This window comes from Euphorbia lathyris, chromosome 1, assembly GCF_963576675.1.
Source record: "Euphorbia lathyris chromosome 1, ddEupLath1.1, whole genome shotgun sequence".
Taxonomy (NCBI): Eukaryota; Viridiplantae; Streptophyta; class Magnoliopsida; order Malpighiales; family Euphorbiaceae; genus Euphorbia; species Euphorbia lathyris.
This window is the reverse complement of record NC_088910.1, coordinates 24296115-24315866: the sequence shown is the minus strand read 5'-3', so window position 1 is coordinate 24315866 and position 19752 is coordinate 24296115.

Genomic DNA, 19752 nt, shown 5'->3' with positions numbered 1-19752 from the left:
AACCCCACAACATCATCCAAAAGAAGAGATGATGGGAACTGATGAGGTGAAGAGAAGGTTGAGACTCCCAACATCCTCACATGGCCCTCGGCCGCGAGACGGTCCGCCACCCGATTCTGCTCCCTGAAGACATGGCAGAAGCTGATGGTATCAAAGGAAGAACAAACCATTCTGATCCCTTTGATTAAATTCTAGCTATTTAAACAAATAGCATTATTATCAGAGATCATCTTGACAGCTTCGAGGTTGTCAGATTCCACAAGCAGCTTCTTCAAGCCCGGATTCTTAGCAAGCATGAGGCCAGAAAAGATCCCCTAAAGCTCCGCAGAAAAGGAAGAACCCATACCCAGATTCTGAGCAAACCAGACACCCAAGTACCTCCAGCATCCCTCAGAACCCCTCCAGCAGCAATTTTACTGTCATTTAGACAAGAACCATCAGTATTTAACTTCACTACCCCTTCACCAGGCCTACTCCAGCCAAAGAGATGAACAACCTTCCTATGGATAGACCTAACTAAAATATCCTCTTTGAAGCTATCTGCAATAGTAAAAATCTTTTTAGAGAAGAAATCAAACAAATTAGGAATAACAACAGTTTCTCCTCCAAAAATCTCATCATTCCTCCACTTCCAAATCTGATGACAGACAACCGCAAAGAGGATAGCACCATGCTCCAGATCGGCCAACAACTTCCCATTAACACCATCTACAAACCAATCAAGATCAGAATGGGACAAGAAAGCAGACAACAACTGGTTAGGGAGAACTTTCCTCCACACATCTTTACTCCTAGCACAATCTCTAAGAGCATGGCAAATGGTTTCCTCATGCCCTCTGCATCTACTACACGCACCAGACTCCACCAAATGACGTATTTTTCTATCAATATTTGTAAGCAACCTATTTTTGACACTAAGCCACAGGAAACTCCTAATATAATACGGAACTTTCAAGGCCCAAATATTCTTCCAAACATCTGAGTGCGGAGTCTCTGAATTTTGATTGAAGGCCTCGAAAGCAGATTTACAAGAATAAGCACCATTATTTGTCAAAGACCAACAGTGACTATCCCTATCTTCCTCCTTGTTACTAATTTTAACTCCTCTAATCTTCAGGAGCGTTTCCAGACTGAGGTAAGAGTCGAACCTCGACCAAACCCAATCACCCTCAGAATCCACCACATCAGCAATCCTCCAATTACGAATTTCAAGAGGCGGCGGGGAGTTACAAACCTCTAATAAAGGCTTATTACCAATCCAGATATCATTCCAAAAGCTAATAGATTTCCCATTACCCACCGCCCAACCAATCCCAGAGCAAAACTCTAAAAACACAGCACTAAGACCTTTCCATAGAAAAGAACAATTAATCACTCTCTCCTTAGGACCCCCAAAAATCCTATCCTTTCTATATTTTCCGCACAATAACCGAACCCAAAGAGAAGACGGAAGTTACCACATCCCCCACATAAGTTTCATTAATAACACTTTATTATTGTCCCTGGCTTGTCTTATCCCCATGCCTCCCATATTTCTAGGTTGACAAACCTATTTCCAAGGAACAAGGTGAATTTTTTTCCCCTCCTCTGAGTCCCCCCACAGGAACCGACGATTGATTTTATCAAGATCATTAAGAACAGGCTCAGGAAGCCGACAAGCTTGCATAATATGATTAGGAACCGCACAATTGGCACATTTGCTATTAGTTATGACGACTGAATCAAAGTAAGACGGTCCGCAAGAGAAAGTGTTTTAGCTTTCCAATTGGCACATTTGCTATTAGTTTTGTCGAAAATCTCCTTAAAGGAAGCTTTAGAAACTCTATCACCATGGAGGGGAATCCCCAGATATTTACCCAAAGACTTAGTCAGCAGTATACCAAAAATTTCACTCAACCTTTTACAGACTCTTTGATTCATAGTTTTAGAACACAACATCCGGGATTTTTTGATATTAAGCTTCTGACCAGAAGCAGAGCAGAAACAGTTAAGGATATCCATAATCACACCAATTTGCTCCTCATTAAGGATATCCATAATCACACCAATTTGCTCCTCATTACCTTCCACAAAGATCATAACATCATCCGCAAAGAACAAATGAGTTACCGGGGGACATAATTTATTGATAGACACCGGATGGAAATTCCCAATGCAAACAGATTCTTGGATAAGGTGAGTCAACCTTTACATCACAATAACAAATAAGAAAGGGCTCACAGGGTCCCCTTGACGGATGCCCCGGGAAGGAGTAAACTCCTCCAACATATCCCCATTAATCAAAACTTGAAAAACAGGCGATGAAATACAAACCTCAATTAACCTCCACCAATTATCCGAAATCCCTGCTCTCTTCAGACTATCAAGAAGAAAACTCCAATTAAGACGGTCATAAGCTTTTTCCAGATCCAGCTTAAGAGCCACAATACCCCTCTTTCCCTTTTTTATTTTCATAGAGTGAACCATCTCTTGAGCTATAACCACATTATCCATCATTTGTCTCCCCGGGACAAAACTGCCTTGATTCTGGCTAATAATATCAGGAAGAATACACCGGAGTCTATTGGCCACAATTTTGGTAATAGCCTTATAAAGCACATTACAAAGACTAATATGCCTCATTTGTAAGAAAGAGGACGGCTTCTCCACTTTAGGAATCAGGACCAGAAGAGTTTTATTCACAAGCCTAATATCCTCGGAACCATTAAAAACACCTTTAATAAAACTAGAAATACCTTCGTCCAATGTTTATGATAAAAACCGACAGGGAAACCATCAACCCTAGGAGCTGTAGTAGCCCCAATGCTAAAGATTGCCTGATCAATCTCTTTCTGATCAATAGGGTGGAAAGCTTCAAGAACCTTATCAACACACAATATGGGAAACGTAGTCCTAGAAAGAGCTCTATCCAGATCCACAAGGTCCTCTTTGAATAAATCTTTATAGAAATTAAGGGCCAAGTGACGAATATCTTCATCCTCATAAACCCAATCTCCATTCGGATCTTTGATAGCATCAATCCGATTCTCCTGCCTTCTAATAACAGTAGAAAGATGGAAATACCTGGTATTGCGATCTCCATCTTTAATCCATGCTTTCCTAGATTTTGAAACCAAAGTAACTCTTCCTGCTGCAGCACAGCTTCCAACTCATTCTGGAGGGTTCTAAGAAGACCATCCAAACTATGATCATACCTAACCTCCAATATACGGTGGATGCCTTCAATCCTGCTCAAAATTTTATTCTTTCTTCTGATAATATGTCCAAAGATGTTTTTATTCCAGCTCACCACATTACTTCTAAAACCCTCAGCAGCTTGTAAAACATTAGAATGAGGCTTCCAATTATCCTGAACAAAGTTTTTAAACTCAGGGTGAGATTCCCAAGCCACCTGATACCTAAAAGGTCTATCCCCTCTAGCACGATGACCTCTCACCAGCTTGACTAGGATAGGACAGTGATCAGAGTGACGGAAAGGGAGATTTAACACAGTCACTTCAGGAAACCTACTCTGAGCCGAAATATTAGCACAAACTTTGTCTAATCGAACAAAAGTACTATTACGTTTCCAAGTAAACTTATGACCAGCGGCACCCAGATCTGAAAGCCCACACAAATCCATACTCTGTTTATGATTCAGACACCGATTCACATAGTGATTACCACCCCCTCTTTGATCGCTCATAAGAGCAATATCATTAAAATCACCAGCCACAAACCAAGCATCCGCCATACTCGTACTCATAGTATATAGAACCTCCCACAATCGTTTACGATTGGCCAGGATCGGATCAGCATACACAAAAGTGATAAAGAAAGGTTTATTACCAGGATAGATAACTTTATTGTGAATAAATTGTTTATCCATACTAACGATATCAAAATGAACACGATCAGGCTTCTAAAAAAGCCAAATCCCTCTAGCCCGGCCAGTAGCCTCCGATTTGACACACTTCCAATTTCTAAACATATTAACCACCTCATCAGCTTTAGCTCCACTGATCTTAGTTTCCAGTAAAGCAAAACAAGAAGGGTTAAACTGTTTAATTAAATCTTTTACATGGACACGGGTAGCCTTGCTAGCCGTTCCTCTAACATTCCAAACAAACAAATCCATAAAAAGGATGACTACTGACCCGAGGCCCAACACCCTAAACCAGATACTTATTAGGGGCTCCTACGAGCCTAGAAGAGGTACCTGCAGGCCCCATTTTTTTCAAAAACTCCAAAGAGCTTTGGTTATTTTTATGATTTCCCTTAGGTTTTTTCATACTCATCTTATTGACACCCATAGCCTTTCCATTTCTAGGCTCAACACAGAATTTAGGGATACTAACCTCTTTGTATTTCTCATTTACTTGGGAGGCATGAGCCTGGGAACAACCCTGGACCTCTTCTTTGGACTCAAAAAGAGGATTAACTGTCTCTACATTATTACCCGCCGGCTCAACAGATTCTAAACCTGGCATGCTCAACTCAAGATGCTCGTTAGAATGGTCAGAGTCTTGTTCATTCTCAATAGTTAGAACCCCAAATCTAGTCCCTGAACTGACGATCGTAGCATCACCGGTTCCTTCTTTCTCCTTTGGGCAGGTCCTCTCCTTATTTCTAGGATCATTTTGAATCAGAACAGTATCCTTATTAATGTCAGGAAGACGATTCTGAACAACTGACGCACGTGTCCTTCTTCTCCCCGACCTCTTAGCAACCATCCAAGGGCCAAAATTCCTCCCATCCCCTTGAATCCCCTCTTCTCTAACCTTAATAGCTTCAACTACCTCTTTAACCATCTCATTCCTCTTAGAATAACCCTCATAAGTATGACCAAACATACCACACTCATAGCAAATATTATGGATTCCTTCATACTCAATAAAATAAACCGTATTTTGTAAACAAAATTTAGACAAAAGGGGTTTAGCAAGTTCAATATCAATACAAACTCTTGCAAACTTACCTCTAACTGCCCCAATGGTAGTTTTATCCACATGGTGAACTTTACCAACAAGCCCACCAATCTTTTTAAGAAAGCTTTCATTATAATATTCAATTGGGAGACCCGGGAATCTCATCCAAGTTAGAATTCTATTCACCGAACAATCATGTGGATTAAAGTTAGGGACCTATGGCCTTAAGGCCAGAACATGATTAGAAATAATATATGGGCCCCCGTTAATCACAGCATTATAGTCTCCAGCCTGGGTAAATTTAATTACACAATAGTCATTTTCTAAGTCAGTGATACTGACTTTCCCTTTTTTAGCCCACTGCGCCTGGATTCTCTGAGCAAAATAGTTAAAACTAATTCTTTTTCCTAGCACCGTCACTATTAAAGATAACTTCCATTTAGCCTGAAGGGCACGTTTATCAGCCGAAGAAAGCCGAATCACATGACATAAAGGATAATCCTATTCCCCATCCTCCTCATCTGAATGAGAACAAACCTCCTCCGAGTCACAATCTATCAAACCTTCATTTAATAATGGCTCCTCCTCGACAACTCCCATGACCGTATCTTTCCACGAAATTTTTCCCAAGCCTTGCTCGGATATATTTTTATTCACCACTTTTCCATCTGGCCTAGAAAATATATTGGAACCAGTAGGGGCCTTGACAGCCATCGTCATCACAGAATTAATGCAACCAACCTGCACCTGCCTACTGCTCGCTACCGAATCCACCCCTAAGCCCTTTACCCTCAATCCGCACGCCCCTTGGCCGAACAGATCGCCCCCCTGCCGCACACTCCCTGGGAACTCCTCTCGCCCCCCTGGCCGAACAGCCACCGCAGACACCTCCATCGCGCCATCCTCCCGCCTGCCGCCCTCACCCTGGGCATTCCTCTCGCCCCCCTGTCGATCCATTCGCTAGATCTCCCCCTCATCACCCGATTCGGATCCACCGATCCCAACCCATACATCCCCCGCCGATCTCCTTCCTCCCCCCTCCTTCTCCCCATCCGGCCCCAGATCCACACCGCAGCCCTTCACCGCCGCCCGATCCGACCGATCAGCCATCAACCGTACAGACCCACTGCCCTGCGACGCCCTCTCCCTCGACCGCTCCCTCACTCTTTCTCTCAGTCGCTCTTTCATTCCGTTTTTCATGCATAGGATATTTTATAATTTAACTTAAATTTAAATTTAAATTTATTAGTATATATTTAAAATTTAAATGCTAATTAAAATTGAGAAAATATAATAATTTTTTAATGATATTTATCTAAATAGAAAAAATAATACTAAATCATATTTTAATTATTTAAGTTATAACATTATTATTTATTCTTAAATAGTTAATAATAGACATAACCGGATCAACCGATTAACGGTTGAACCGGTCAGTTTGAGCGGTTCTGAATGGTTTTCAAGGATTTAACAACCGGACCACCTCCGGTCCGGAATTGTGACCGGGTCTGGTCGAACCGGGTTGGACTGGCTGGACCGATCCGGGTTTGATAACCTTGCTTTTAAGTGTTGTATCACGCATCTACAAAACACTTATTAGTTTTTTCACACAAACAATTTCCCTCACATCACTTCACAATACTTTCCCTAAGAGCAAGTGCTTTTGGCCAAGCAATGCCAAACTCCCTTAAGTAAGTTTAAGAAGCAAAAAGATCATTTTAACAAGTGCAGAATGATAATGAATCATTTCCAAATATCAAGAATTTATTTAACAAAATACAAAGACTCTTATATATATATATATATATATTGTTGGTCCCGTGTAACGTGACAATATTAGTTCCAAGGGGGGGGGTTAGGAACTATTTAAAATTTTCACGTATGGCTGACTGTTAATTTCGAACTTAGACTTTCTCGAAGTCTTTTAGCACAGTGAGACTGAGTAAGTTTTAGATACAAGCTTAGTCAACAGGTGACTAAGACTGAATCTATCCTTAAGTCAGGAGATAACTCTTGAATCTATTCCTGAACTTAGCTTCTCAGTTCACTCAACTCAGCTTATGTTCTTTTTAGCGTTTAACTAGACAGTGTTATAGCAAGCAATAATTTAAGGAGATAAGGGTTAGAAAGATGTTACTCAGCAGACGTATCCTGGTTTGGCATCTCCGCCTACGTCCAGTCCCCGGAATTCCTTCCGAGCTTTTTGGAATCCTCTACTGAGCTCTTTAAAGGTAGAGCAAAAACCTTTTACAATAGAAAGCTGAGTATACAAGATTACCTTCCTCTATACCTCTACTCACTCCTATTTCTACCGCTGAGTACTATAACCGAGTACTCAGCTTCTCCTTTCTATTCTTCTAGAAATGATAAGTGTTTGTTTGTCCTAAACAACAATTGCTAAGACACTTTAGATGATTTAGATCACTCTAGACTTTTACACAAAATTGGAATTGGTGTAAGATTTGCTTTGCTTTTCTCACAGAACTTCAAGTAACAATTTGGTCAGCGTTTTGACTTGATTGAAGATCTGCATCGAGTGAAGCGTTTGAGTGGCCTATTTATAGTGACACTTGATGCACTGGTTATTTCGAATTTCGAAATAACCGTTGGAGGGAAACGGCTTCCTGTCGCTTTCACTCAGTACGTGCTCAGCGTCTTCGGCCAATAAAAACCTTGTATCTTCTATTTTCGGCAGTGCTCAACAGCTTTTCGTCAGACAGAACAGAATGTTTCGACATTTATGGTAAAGTCTTCTAGACAGTTTTCTGCGTCTTCTGAGCTTTGCCCGAAGTAGAAATACTTTGTCTCCAAGTTTATTCAGGCCAGATGCTGACCTGACTATCTTGTCGCTCAACTCAGCAGCTTCCTCTTGAAGCTTTTGGTCGAAGGTTTCTCGATCCTTCTAAATGCTGGGCTTGCGTTTTACTCAGTGCGACCTGCGTTTTGATCTGCTTGGGCCGTGAGGCATTGACACGTTGACTTGGGCTTGACTTTATCTTGTGGGCCTTTGGGCCATACAACTTGATGTCTTATAGATTTAAATAACTCAACATTGAACAAACACATTAGTACAAATAAATCAAAGAATTTAAATTTAATGTGTTAGAATATTTTTATCATGGAGATTTAATTCTTGTTAAATAATTTTGACAAATCAAAATCATGTGGAAAGGTGTTTCAACATATATATATATATATATATATATATATCATTTTTTTGTGGTTGGGCAATTCTTAATAGTCATTGGTTTTCCTTCATCGACGTGACCTTCTGGCTTACAGAACTCAGCTTTGTACTTAACTCGTTTATAGTCATTGTTTTTCCTTAATTCAGCTCCTTCCGCCTTTAGGTCTAAGAGAACGGACAGGTATGAGGGGTCAATGATGATTTGTTTTTTGTTTACATATGTGACCATGAAATCAACATTGTCTTTAGCGACCAATAGGTTTGTGTAGAACTCAGTTACTAGCCTTGGGTAAGTCAGGCCGCTGAGAGAGAAGAGTTTGGTCCATCCGTTCTTGGATATCCAGTCGCTGTAGGGTTTCCCAGCTTCTACAAAGCTCTTGGAGAACCATCATGAAGGGATGACTTCGAGGTTCTCAACATCAGAGAATACGGATAAAAAGGTCCTCTCCTGAGGCTTCTTTCCCTTGTCCTTCTTATTTTTCTTAGACGGAGTTGAGTGTTCCGTGTTGGGGTCAATCCCGAGGATGCTGACATCATCCATACGTTTGTCGTGCTGACCGTGATCGGTTTGATTTTCATCATCAGAATTTTCTTCATACTCCTGCTCAGTTGGAGAGCCAGGATTAATATCTGATATATTTTCTTCGTATTGGTCATCGGAGAGATTCTGGGAATCAGACATGGGGTTCTTGAAGACTTCTTTGGAAATGCTTAGAGATTTGGGATTTGAGAGAGAGAGAGAGAGAGTTTGAGTGCGAAAATCAAGCGTAGAAAGTAAATAGTGAGAAATCTTTCACTATTTATAGCCGGTAAGCGTTGATTTGATAGGTCAGGGAGAACGGTGGGAATTTGAACCATCGATAGTCAGTTATTACTGACATTAATTACGAGAAATGACGCGTGGTTTTACTAAAGATGATGCTTACGTCATCCTAGAGGCTACTTAAATACGCGTGCAAACCCTAATTGTGCAAGTTGCTTTACTCAGTAACGTAGTTACTCAGCAGTTCAAGTGCTGAGTGTATAGGTCAGTTTTAAAAGTTTGCATAGTGAAAAGCACTCAACATGCATAGCCACTCAGCATGTAATCAAATCACTCAGCATGAGTTATACTTAGAATTTATTGAAGAGGATTGAACATACCGATAGCTTCTCGAAGTATGTTGAATTGCTCACGAGCCAGTGGCTTGGTGGAGATATCAGCAAGCTGCTCATCCGTTGGGACATAGGTCAGCTTGATCTCCCCTTTGAGTACATGATCTCTGATGAAGTGATGCCTTATGCTGACATGCTTCATCCTGATGTGCTGGATTGGGTTCTTTGATAGGTCAATGGCACTTTTGTTGTCACATTCGACTTCAATCATTTTGGTCTGAACACCATAATATTCTAGCTGTTGCTTGATCCAAAGGACTTGAGCAACACAACTTCCAGCAGTAATGTATTCAGCTTCAGTGGTTGACAGGGCTACTGACGACTGCTTCTTACTGAACCAAGACACAAGACAGCTTCCAAGGAAATGACATCCTCCTGAAGTGCTTTTTCGCTCCAGCTTATCTCGTTCATAGTCAGCGTCAGTGTATCCGAGAAGTGTAAAGTCATGAGTGTTGGGATACCATAAGCTTGCATTCACCGAGCCTTACAAATATCTAAGGATTCTTTTTACAGCTATGTAGTGAGATTCCTTAGGGTTAGATTGATATCTAGCGCAATAACATACTGAGAACTAAATGTGCGGTCTACTCGCTGTTAAGTAAAGTAAGGAGCCAATCATACCTCGATATAATTTGCTATCTACTGACTTACCACTTTCATCACCACAGAGGACAGTGTTAGTGCCTATTGGGGTAGATATTGGCTTACAATTTTCTAATTCATATTTCTTCAATATCTCCTTAGCATACTTCGATTGACTGATGAAGATGCCATTTTTTCCTTGTGAACATAGCCATTTCTTCATCATCAGATGAGTCACCATCAGTGGAGTCAGCTTTCATGACAAGTGACTTTTGCTTCTTGTCATCAGCTTTTTCTTTCACCTCAAAGTTTTTCATTGATATCTCATGGGTCGGCAGAGATCCAATGAGCTCATCATACTTGTAGGTGGTTAGGTCTTGGGCTTCCTCAACGACTGTCTTCTTCGCTTGCCAGCTTTGTGAAAGACTCCTCAGTATTTTCTTTACTTGTTCTTCCTCAGTGAAGATCTTACCGAGCCTCTTGAGTTCGTTGATAATGTTGGTGAACCTTGAGTTCATGTCAGAAATTCCTTCACCATCATTCATCTCGAACAACTCGTACAGCCTCATGTGTTGGTTCACCTTGGATTCCTTGACGTTACTGGTTCCTTCATAGGTGTCCTCCAGCTTCTTCCATATCTCCTGTGCTGACTCGCAACCTGAGATTTTATTGTACTCTGCAGCATCTAACGCACAGTGAAGCATGTTTATAGTAGCGGCATAATTTTGCAGTTTCTTGAGGTCATCCTCTGACCACTTAGGCTCAGCTTTGATAGACGTTTGTCCGTCAACAGTTTCAACGGGAACAAACGGGCCTTGGACTATGGAAAGCCATGCACTCATGTTTGTTGCCTGAATGAAGTTTTTCATTCTGTTCTTCCAAAAGGTATAGTTAGACCCGAAGAACAGAGGAGGCCTAGTAATGGACAGTCCCTCAGGAAGAATCTGAGTTGTCTGATTTCCTGGGAGGAAACGAGTGCTGTTCTCAGCCATTGTGGGGATCAGCTCAAGATAGTTATATCTTGTTTAGTGAGCTTTTAAGCTCTGATACCACTTGTTGGTCCCGTGTAATATGACAATATTAGTTCCAAGGGGGGGGGGGGGGGCGGGTTAGGAACTATTTAAAATTTTCACGTATGGCTGACTGTTAATTTTGAACTTAGACTTTCTCGAAGTCTTTTAGCACGGTGAGACTGAGTAAGTTTTAGATACAAGCTTAGTCAACAGGTGACTAAGACTGAATCTATCCTTAAGTCAGGAGATAGCTCTTGAATCTATTCCTGAACTCAGCTTCTCAGTTCACTCAACTCAGCTTATGTTCTTTTTAGCGTTTAACTAGGCAGTGTTATAGCAAGCAATAATTTAAGGAGATAAGTGTTAGAAAGATGTTACTCAACAGACGTATCCTGGTTCGACATCTCCGCCTACGTCCAGTCCCTGGAATTCCTTCCGAGCTTTTTGGAATCCTCTACTGAGCTCTTTAAAGGTAGAGCAAAAACCTTTTACCATAGAAAGCTGAGTATACAAGAGTACCTTCCTCTATACCTCTACTCACTCTTATTTCTACCGCTGAGTACTATAACCGAGTACTCAGCTTCTCCTTTCTATTCTTCTAGAAATGATAAGTGTTTGTTTGTCCTAAACAACAATTGCTAAGACACTTTAGATGATTTAGATCACTCTAGACTTTTACACAAAATTGGAATTGGTGTAAGATTTGCTTTGCTTTTCTCACAGAACTTCAAGTAACAATTTGGTCAGCGTTTTGACTTGATTGAAGATCTGCATCGAGTGAAGCGTTTGAGTGGCCTATTTATAGTGACACTTGATGCACTGGTTATTTCGAATTTCGAAATAACCGTTGGAGGGAAACGGCTTCCTGTCGCTTTCACTCAGTACGTGCTCAGCGTCTTCGGCCAATCAAAACTTTGTATCTTTTCTATCTTCGGCAGTGCTCAGCAGCTTTTCGTCAGACAGAACAGAATGTTTCGACATTTATGGTAAAGTCTTCTAGACAGCTTTCTGCGTCTTCTGAGCTTTGCCCGAAGTAGAAATACTTTGTCTCCAAGTTTATTCAGGCCAGATGCTGACCTGACTATCTTGTCGCTCAACTCAGCAGCTTCCTCTTGAAGCTTTTGGTTGAAGGTTTCTCGATCCTTCTAAATGCTGGGCTTGCGTTTTACTCAGTGCGACCTGCGTTTTGATCTGCTTGGGCCGTGAGGCATTGACACGTTGACTTGGGCTTGACTTTATCTTGTGGGCCTTTGGGCCATACAACTTGATGTCTTATAGATTTAAATAACTCAACATTGAACAAACACATTAGTACAAATAAATCAAAGAATTTAAATTTAATGTGTTAGAATATTTTTATCATGGAGATTTAATTCTTGTTAAATAATTTTGACAAATCAAAATCATGTGGAAAGGTGTTTCAACACACACACACACACACACACACACACACACATATATATATATATATAGGTGTTTCAACACACACACACACACACACACACACACACACACATATATATATATATATATATCATTTTTTTGTGGTTGGGCAATTCTTAACAACGAAGTCTACACACTTTGAATCAATTTAAAACACATTATCATGTTTGGAGACTAGTTAAGGGAGTTACGATTATTGAGACTGGCTTGGAAGGACGACACATTTTCGAATTTGACCATAGCTTCGATGTTGCAAGGGTTTTGAATGATGGTCTATGGATGTTTAACCAAAATGTGTTAATAAAAAGGCTAGAGATAACAGAACAGTGTACACAAACATATTTATCTCAGTTAGTTATCTAGTAACAAATTTCAAACTTTCTCATATCTTTTCATATAGAAGCTATATGCAAGGTTATTGAGGATCAAATTGGAAATTTTTTGGAAACAGATCCTAAATTTTTTACAGGGAGTCATCGTAATTTTCTTCGTGTAAATGTTACCAGTAAGGCTTATGACACGGTCGAGTGGGGTTTTCTTAAGGATATGTTGCTTTATTTTGGCTCTAATTCTAAGCGGATCATCTGGCTCATGATGTGTGTTTCCTCGGTTAGCTATAAGATCACTCACAACGGTAGGGAGATTGGTCCTATTATCTCCTCTAGGGAGCTTCAACTGGGCGATCCACTTTCACTTTTCCTTTTCCTTGTTTGTGCGGAGGGGTTGTCCTCACTTTTATGTGAAAATGAAAGATCAAGCATTCTCTAAGGGTGTAGTGTGGCAAGGTCGTCCCGTAATATTTTATCACATTTTATTCGCTTATGAGAATTATTTATTTTTTCAGGCTACTGGTGCAGAGGTTAGTGTTATCCATCACTGTTTGCACTCTTATGAAGTTACTTTAAATTTTGGTCAAAGTATCAATTCTTAGAAGTCTTCTTTATTTTTTAGTAAAAATACGAGTTCCTCAGAATGGGACATTGTCAGTTTAATATTGGGTGCTACTGAGGTAGATGATATGGGTTGTTATTTATGGGCTTCTATTGCTGTGGGAAAGAGTAAAATGAAAACTTTTGGTTTCCTAAAGGACCATATTTGCAATCTTATTAATAACTTGAAGGAGAAATTCCTTTCTCGAGCAGGAAAAGAGATTTTCATAAAATTTGTCCTTCAATCTATTCATACTTATATTATGAGTGTGTTTCTAATGACATATCCGTTTTGTGAAGATGTGAAAAAAATGTTGAATCAGTTCTAGAGGAAGGCGTCGAGATCCTCTATGGGTATTTATTGGAAAAATTGGAGCAAGCTGTGTTTTCCTAAAGCTAATAGTGGTATGGGTTTTCGGAGTATTCGTGAGTTTAACTTGGCCCTTTTGGCAAAGCAAGGTTGAAGAATGCTTCATGACCCGTAGTCTATGGTTTCTCAAGTGCTACAGGCTCGGTATTTCCCAAATTCCAGATTTTTCAGGTCGAGATTGGTCATATTCCATTATAAATTTGGCGAAGTATTTTGGAGGGCCGTGAAGTTCTTAAACAAGGGATTCATTGCAAGGTGGGAATGGAGCGTCAATTCATATATGGGATAATTTGTGGCTCCCCAATCTGGAAAATTCTAAACATACGAGCCTCATTTATGCTCTTGCTCCGTCTGGATATGTTACTGATCTACTTAATTCAGATGGTAGTTGGAATGGCTCTCTAATCGACTCGATTCAACAAACAGGATAGAAGGTCAATTTACTCTATCATGCGAAAGCACATTTTTCATCGTGACAGTTGGGTCTGGGTTCTAGATAAAGGAGGCTCATATATAGTTCGTAGTGGTTACAAGGTAGCCATATCTCATCTCGAGGGAGATTCTGAGTTATGTTGTTGCTGACTTGGCGTGTCTTTGGAATTTAAAAGTTGCCCCCAAAGATTAAAAACTATTCATGGAGGCTTTTCTCGAAATGCTTGCCCATAATGAATCTTTTCCCCATTTGTGCTTCGGTTGGTGATGATGAATCTCACATCTTCAAGGAGTGCCCGACACATCTAGTCAAGTTTGGTATCTATTTTTTTTGGCAATAATCAGATGAATGGTATTTGAGATTTCCTCGGTTAGCTAGGGAAACAACTGATATTCTAGTAGAAATTGGTTTTATTGTCTCGAGATTGTGGAAGCACATGAATGAGAAAGTGTGGGAGAATAAATGTCTTCGACCAGAGATTATCCTTAACATGGCAAGAAGTGGGCTGGCGGAATGGTGTGCGGCTCAATTATTGATCAACAAACCTACCTAGATTGCAGCTAATGGGCGTCGAAACGGAAACGTCTGCAAGAAGGTTTTTTAACTTGTAATGTTAACGTCGGTTCCTTCCCAGAGGTAGGATATAGCTCAGTTGGCTTCATTGTTATGGATCACTTAGGGCAGTGCATTTATGCTTCTCATGCAGCGTTAGAGGGTTTCTATGAGTCCGAGATGGCTGAAGCCATTATGATTAGTGAGTCACTTTCTTAGATAAAAACACAAACCGTAACAAGGTTACTATTCTATCGGAATGCCAATTGGTGGTTGTAGCTATTTTACAGTCTGCTTTTCATGTTTCTTATCTTTCAGATATTAGTGATTGCGTTTCTTTATTATGAGATTTGAACAACTCTTTGATCTCCTTAATAAGCGTTTTTCGAACTCTGAATCCTATTGTCTTGCTCAGACCGTTAGTTTTAGGTTTGTTCGTGGTGAGTGAGATTATTCACCACATTTTTCTTATCGATGTTTTATTTTCTGATTCCTCTTAATGATTTTGTCTTTCCAAAAAAAACTAATTTGAAAGGATTAGGAAGCTTGGAGATCGAGAATCGAATACTTTAATCGAAGTCTAGATATCCCATTAAAAAAAGGTGAATTTTATTGGTAATTAGCAAGTAAAGTTTGAGTGATACTTTTATTGATTAAGTGAATGGATAAGATAATGAGGATCTTAAATGGTATTAAGGCAGGTAAGAGTTACAATCAAACAGCTAATGTTGTTAGGAGGAAAGTAGACAGTTGTTCTATTCAAGAATAAGACTTGCATCCCTTCTTTTCTTCTTCATTATTGCTTTCTTTATATCCATGTCTCCTTTCTCAATTCAATTTCAAATATCCTAGCCCACACGTGTGCCTTCATTTGACCCACACTATTATATATTCTTCTCAATTTCATTGAAAACATTTCTATTTTTATATATTTCTTTTCACCTTTGGTAACATTGGAAAACATTGAACCAAAAATTGAAATTGGCACTGTTCCGTTTTTTCAGTTTTATATGTATATATAATATGATTTGTTCCAATTAACCAGTTTGAGATTTTACGGTATCATTTAGTTTAAAATATTTTTCTAATTAAAGTTTATTACGTATTCTAATATTCGAATTCGAAATCCTTAATTTAAAGTTAGTTTGCCATTGTTGTGTGCGATAGAAGTTCTAAAAAGTAGCTATCATATGATATACACGTAGTTGTCACATGACTGTCATGTTATACATAGAAGTAAGTTCTTTTCAACGTGATAATCATGATACTATTTTTTTTGTCTGAATTGGTTATAATAATTTTTTTTTTTTTGTAAAAGAAAAGTTTAATGACTTATTGAAATAAAATCAAATTTAGTGCTTTATCGGAAATCAACATCAAACTTCAATTATTATCGATGCAATTTATCCAAACTAATGCCCTCATTCGTTCCAAAAGTTACTTTATCATAAAATTTCTATTTATTAATTGAATTTCAAAATACGGTAAAAATGGATTTGTATTATTTACTTTCAAGCTTTAGGGGTTGTATGTAGAAATGTGTTAAAAATAATAAAAAAAAAAATTTTGAGCTTTATTTATCAGTTTAATATTTTGAGTAAAATAATTTATGATATGGTATTTCAAAATAAGTAATTCATGATTTGAATCTTGATAATTTCCATCTATTATTAGAATTTCAAAATAAAGTCAAATGAACCTATATTGTAAACACTTTTAATAAACTTAGATAATACAAAACACAATGTTTTGTATAATGGCTAGATTATAGTATTAATGGATAATTGAACTTGTAAATAGATGTTAGGCATGTGTATAAATAAAGTAGAGGTAGGTAGTTGATAGGTGATGTGGTTGAATTCTAAAAGTTAATATATCAATATGTAACTGCATAGTAGCAACGTAAAAGAGGAGCTGTTGTCCAGTGAAACATCTACGATGGTTAGTTTAGGAAAGGATTGAAGGATGATCACAATAAATAAATAAAAGCGGTAATGTAAACTTAATAGAATGAATAAAGTTGTGCATGTTGAACCAAACTTACTCCGTTTGTACTAATGTCGAGCTATATAAGACAGTTATGAGTTGTGGAGCGGGGTGGGCCATATATCTCCTATTGATAGGAGGAAGTGTATCCAGATATCAGAGTCAAATATCCTTCAAGTCCATTAGATCCGTGATTCTCGAGATCAGACGTGATTATAGTAACGACTAGATCTTTGACTGGATTTTAGTGAGACTTCCCAAGTCAACCTTCTTGATATGTAGTCGTACTACTTGATTCCGCTGATGAGATGACACATGCTCTTTATCTCTAAGAGTTGGTTGGAGCCTCTTAGACGCCACATGGCAGAGTTATATTCTCTTTGTATCAGATGTCCCCCTAGGTCAAATTTATCATTTTTAAGGATCAGATTGCATTAGCTTCACGAAACGTTGTATTTGGTGATTCTAGATAAGTTGACGAAGGGGGATTTGATAGATGTCTTTTGGAACTTTCTAAACAAATAGGGGATTGATAAGCAGGATATGCATGATCCTAACGGTTGATTTGCCCATCGTCTAGTTTGCTTATTAATGTGGCTATTAGAGTGTGTTTTCTATGCTTTTGAGCGTCTTTTGAATTGATGGAGATTCACTTCTATCTTTCCATGTGTCATCGTTATGTGCCATGTTTTTTGTTTCAATCGGATAGACATAGATTTTAGCTTCAGAGAGTTTGAATTCATTTTATATGTTCAAGAGGGTTTTGTAAAGTCTTTTTTTTTTTATCAGAGATTGTGATTGAAATCCTTGACATTTAGTATAATCTAAAGAGACTTTAACAAACACACTAACAACTTTAGTGAAGATAAAAAAATGACGTATTTTTTATTATTTGTTTTCAACCATGATGTAACTTTCGGGGCCATGATTTCGCTTCGTTTGCTTGACCTTCTTAGCTTTTTGGTCGATGTTCAAGGAGTGAGTCATTACGTTGGGTGATATTCCTGTTTCGTCTGTTGGGTATCAGGCGAACACTGTGATATTGTCTTTTAGTGTTTGGATAAAATTTACCTTTGTGGGAGAATGGATTTTTGCTGAGATCTGTATTGTCTTTCCTTTTGTCAGGCAGAGTGATTCTAGGGTCCCTACCGTCTTTGCTCTTTCAGGCCCCTATTTGATGGGCTAGGCCTTTGCTAGTTTCATTTCTAGCGACTTCATGTATGCTTGTTGGGCTATAATGTGATTTTTTTGTGCAATAGGCGTTCTTTCGAGGTGGGGGGATCTACCATGCCAAGTGACGAATGAATAATGCGCCATCCGAGTCAACTAGCAAGGGTCGACCTATTAATACGTTGTATAAAAGTTTAATGTCTATGACCAGGAATTCTGCTTTTGCCTGCCATGTGGTTTGGGAGTCCCTGCTTTTAATTTTCATGACCACGTTGACTAATAACGGGACTGAGTGAACGCTGATTCTTATTAGACGAGACTTTGTGGGACTTAACTTGCTTGGCTCGAGGCAAGGTGCCTCGTAGGCTTTCTTTATGACGGTGTTGGCTAAACTTCTTATGTCCACTAGTGCTCTACGAACTTTGAATTACTGAGTGTTATCGTGGCATTTTCCGATCTCATTCCTTATCCTTCCTAGGTTGCTTATTAGCGAGGGAAGACTTCTCACTCAGCAAAACATTTAGCATACGGGCCTCCCACCTAGAGAAGTCTCGTGCATGGGTCATCAAGTCTTTAAAGGTTTAGGGCCTGTTGGTGGTTAGATCTCGGGATAACTCATTGCTGAGGCAATTGACCGCTATGATGCGGAAATATCCCTCCATATTGAGTACATTAACCTGAAAGGATTCCTACTGAAATCTTTATATACACTCCTTGCGAGTTTCCTTATCGTGTTGGGCCAGGTAGTTGAGATCCTGCATGGTTTTTCTTTTGGGGATGGATGTTACAAAGTGGTCGGTAAGAGTTTAGACATCTGCTTGAAGTTGATAATTGTAGGTGCCTAAGGATTCGTACCAATAGAAGGAAACACCTTTTAGGGTAATGGGGAATAGACATCACATCACAACATCTATTTCTATGGTTGTGTCCATGGCCAGTTTGAAGTTTTTAACGTAGGTAGTGGGGTCTATTGTCCCCTCGTACTCTTTCAGCAACGGGTACTTGAACCCTTAGGGTATTGGCTCCCTCATGATCTTTTTACACATGGGTATTTCTACCTTTGTGATACTAAGATGGTCGACATCGATCCCCACCTTGGTGATCTGAGCTTGTCGACCTCTTTTTTTATTGCTTCAATCTTAGCCTCGACGACCTCATCCTTGATCGAGAGATTCCTTTCTTTTACTGCCCAACATTCACGGATCCAGGTCTTGGATACTCTTTCTTGCCTGACCGATAGAGATTCAGTTGACCGATGATGGGTCCTTTGGTGATTGGAGTCTGGTGTCCTCCTATTCGGGGATGGTCATCTTCCTTTCCTCGTTCAGACTGATCTTATGAGTGATTGATTAGCGCCCCTTATGTTACACACGTGGGGAGTTCGCGACTAGTGGCATTGTACTGAGGATTCTCCTTTCCCCCTTGATTGGCTATCTAGATCTCTTTTTAAGCTTATCGGAGATCCATCTTGTTAATGGTAGTAGCTTTGGATAGTCTGGTGTCCGATCGAGAAATTGGTATTCTCATGTTTGTTCACATACCTGATGGTTTCTTCTGCTATCTCAAGTTGTTCTTTCACTTTGGCCATTTGAATGGTGTTTTCTTGCCTTATGACGCTAACGACTTCATGGAAAGAATGAAGGTTTTGTGCTAGACATCTAGAGATTGCGTCCAAAAGCCTATGTTGTTGAGGCTCTATGGTTTGGTCCTCTTCCACCATTCTCAGAAGAGGATCATGATTGACCCAATGATTCAGTGTGCCTCTTTTTTAGTTGTTTTCTGGACCTCCATTGTGGGGGAGTGCACTGGTGGAAGGAATTTCAATAGAAGTGTTCAAATGAGTCATCGATGTGTAAGTCCACTCTCACTGCACCAATTTGATGTGGTTGAATCCTGAGAGTCCACATAAAAGCAAGGTCAAATGGGGGTCCATTGTCCTGCGAACCCGCTTTGATGTCCAAGTCAGTTGATGAAAGGATTGGAAGATGGTCACAATCAATAAACAAAATTTGTAATGTAAGCTTA